The sequence below is a fragment of the Octodon degus genome, unplaced genomic scaffold (assembly GCF_000260255.1).
Source record: "Octodon degus isolate 3935 unplaced genomic scaffold, OctDeg1.0 scaffold00341, whole genome shotgun sequence".
Lineage (NCBI taxonomy): Eukaryota > Metazoa > Chordata > Mammalia > Rodentia > Octodontidae > Octodon > Octodon degus.
In genome coordinates, this window is record NW_004524917.1 from 676,150 (window position 1) to 680,229 (window position 4,080).

A 4,080-nucleotide genomic window follows, 5' to 3' on the forward strand; every position below is an offset into this window, starting at 1 on the left:
TGTTGGCTTTCCTTGCAGCCCTCCTTTTTCTCTAATTTTGGTCTGCAAACTTAGGTTGTTAACCGTCCAGAAGAAAAGCTTATTTTTATAAACTTACGCTGTTAAGCTTAACCTCACTCTATGTCTGCATATCAAACATCTTAGGCATAATACGGAACAAGTATTTTTCAAGTATTGATATGTTGAACTTTAAGTCCCTACAGAATATGATAAAAACATTTAAAAATTAGAGTATATTTTAAAAATAGGCATAAAGAATTATATACTTCTCATGTTTACACATAAGTCCAAAAATCTCACCATACACAACCTTGAAGCAGGACAGTCCCACAGTATTCCTTTTCTGTCTCTTGCTTTCATTCACCACTCCCTTCTTTTTTAACAACCATCTACCTGAGAAACATCATAGCAGCAACTGGCATGTCATGGCAAGGAGCCCATATTCAGAATACCAGAATGACAGGCACTCCAAGCATGAAACTACTATTAGAAATTACCATGTGCAGTGCAGTAACTTAGTTCACAGGTATCAGTATATATAGCTAGTCAGGGTGAGAATCTTTCCAATTAATTGCTCAATTAAAAAATCTTCTGAAGATTCTCAGGATCATTGCCTTGCTCATCTTCTACATATAACTGTATGGCTTGACTTAGTCATGCTTCCTAGATCTTCTTTCCCTCTGTTGTGTAACAGCTTTTAAAAATCTGTTGTTTTGCTGAATTTCTGGGATCTTGATTATTATGTGTTTAAGTGTAGTTTTATTTTGATTGTGGATAACTAGAGTTCTATATGCCTTTCTTACTGTATCTGATTTTTTGCCTATGCTTGGGTAATTTTTCCTACTACTTCTGCAAAGATCCTTTTTATGTAATTTGTGGTGAGTTTTTCTGTTTCATTGATATGTATTAGTCTTATATATCATTTTTCTTTGCATCATTGTGCAGCTGTGGTAGTTATTTCCTGGTTCCTCCTTATTTTAAGAGATCTTTCCTTTCATGTTCATTTGTATCTTCAAGGTTTGAAATTCTATCCTCAGGTTCATTCAAGTATTTTTGCAAGCTTTCAACGGAATTCTTAACATCCTGGATTTCTGTTTGAATCTGTTTTATGCATTCTAGTATTTTCCTGTATTGTTCATTCAATATTTCCATCATTTGCTGATTCCTCTCTATTTTTTTATGTATCTCTTCTTTAGATGATCTGAGCTATTCTTTCATAATTGTCATTTCTATTTTTACCTGAGAGGTTATTTCTGATTTGATTTCCTCCATAGCCTGATGGATTTGTTTCTTTAACTCTGTTGCTATTTCTTCAGAAATTTCAAGAATGCTACTTTAAGTTCTTTTATGATTTTGTCTCCTGGACTTGTTTTGGTTAGGCTGAGGTCTGAGATTGACTTTTATTCCTCTTGACATTTCTGAAGCTCCCAATGTTCACTCTGACTTTGTAGTGATGTCCCAGCCTCCTAAAATATCATGTCCATTAGGGAGGCAGGTTATGGGTGAGCAAGCACTTATGAGAGTGGGAGGGTGGTGTAGTTCAACAAAGCTCTCACTGTGTGGGGTTCAGTGTGGCTTCCACTTCTGGGGTGAGGCAAGCCTCAACTCAAGAAGGATACAGAGATGATAAAGGTATACCAAAGATCTACAAAGGCTGTCTCAAAGGTAGAGGGCAGAGCAAGTGATAGGGCTCACCAAGCCTCCTACTAAAGGTGGAAAAAGCAACTGCAGCTTAGCAGAGCTATGGTGATGGCAATTGTGGGAGAGGCAGTCACATCTCATCAGTGCTCCAACAATGTTGGGGGTAGGCATTGGGTCAGGGCTCATCAGAACCCCTTAGCTGCTTGCTTTACATCACAGTGGGAGAAGCAGCCACAGTTCAGCCAAAATCTGTCAAGGATGAGGGAGGTGTGGTGGGGCTCATCAGATGCCCACTTCTCTCCTCTGTTCCTGGTTTCTACAATTGTAGGAGAGGTGGCTGAGGCTCAACTGAGCTATGGCAAGGGTCTAGTGACTCTTAAGAGGAAAATAAAGTGCATCCTGTGTGATGAGATGGACATGACTCTTTAGGGGACTGGGACATAAATTTATGACCACCTAAAAGTCTCATGCATTTTGAACTTCATTGCATCATGGGGCACACTTACCATCACATGTCATAAGTCACGAAGTAGTTTCAAAGCTTTCCAAGCAATCTTTCTCTTCAGGGTGCTTCCTATCTAACATGGAAGGTACCAGAATAATTTCTAGGCCAAAACAGAATTCACACAAGACTTCACCTAAGCATCCGTCTAAGTGAATTAAAGTGGATCTGAAGCCTAATGCATCCATGAGATGACAAAATCAGCTAGGTTTCACAGATGACCTAAACCTTGTCCAGCTTTTGAACTTGAATGAAATAACTTGAGCTCTCTCATAAATGACTGTTTAAAAAAACTGTTACCTCCATAAGTCAGAAGTAGCCAAAAAATATTTCACTAAAAGCTTCCCAACATGATAAAATAAGGCAACTGTGTAATTATAACTAAATGTTTGCTTTGCCTTAATCCTGTGTAGTGCTGTCTCCCCTTTGTCCCATTTATAGTTTGGAGCTTCTCTCTTCATTAATTGCTGTTTGCTGAAATGAACCTCAAAATTCATTTTTGCTTCAGTTTAATGTACCTTCATTCAAAGTTTCATCATAGACTGATACTTTTAATGCATAAAATTTAAGTTTAGTGAGTCATAATAAACACATGCATATCATAATGACCTCCACATAAATACTCAAAAGTAAGAACAGAAGAACCATATTGTTGACATGATTATTATAATGGATAAGTTACTGAATCTTTCTATCAATGACTTCAAAGCCATAGGCAAACAGCTGAGAAAATTTATTTAGTAATTCTTTTATGTAGGGAGAAATAAAAATATTACCAATATTCTGTGTATAACATAAAAAATCCTATAAAGAATTTCGTGTATTTGATATACCTAAAAAGTTAATATTTATCTTCTAAGATATCCCACTATGGTTTTTATAAAACATGACTGGCTTTAGGGCATCCCTTGTCCAGGGCTGGGAAGATAGCTCAGTGGTCTAAACGTCCATCTAGCAAATGTAAGGACCTGGATCGAATACCTTGTTCTACGTGCCATGTTGGAGAGGCTGACACTGGAAGATCACTATGAGTCCAAGCTGCATAGTAAGACCCTGTACCAAATAAATAAATAAACAAATAAACAAAGATTTTAAAAATAAAAAACAAAACATTCCTTGTCCCAGTAAAATTGCATCATGTTTTTAAATATACCTACTTAAATTATTTAAAAGTACTGCTGTGTTCAAAAAGTCTGAATATAAATTTTTGTAGCATAAAACCAACTTAAAAATAACAAATGGTTTAAAATTTCTACACTCTACTATGACTCACTAAGTGGATAGTTCCTGAAATCATTTTATGTTCCTTGTGTTGTGGTTAGGAGCTAATTCTATATTCCAGTCATACAGTTTACCAGATTTACTGTCTTAAGTACTTAATTCTCTAAGCCCCTTTACTTCATGTGTAAAATAAGGATAAGGTTATAGTTTCTCCCATAGGGCTACTATTAACACAGATAAATATATATTACTATATAAATATTATTGTTTATTACTATATACATCACATATACATATTACTATACATCACATTACTGTGTATATATAGTAATTCTTCTAAAGTATTTACCAATTTTTAACATATAACCATTTTTTTTTTTCAGAACCAGGGATTGAACTCAGGACTTTGCACTTGCCAGGGAAGCACGTATTCCACTGAACCATCTCCCTGGCCCTGCATATAACCATTTTGGAAATTAACAGAAAACTAAAATATCATTTGCTAATTATAAGGAACATTTATATTTAATATATTTAGGATATTTGTTCACTGCAGAAATCATACTTTTTAATAATTCAAAGACTATAAAGAGGCATGCCTGACATTCTCTACCACGAGCTTGATGATCAGATACGTATATCTGAAGTAGGCTATCGAGACCCAGTCCTAGCCCAGGTCCGGTGAGTGTGTGGAGAGCTTCCTGCTACCCTGCGCC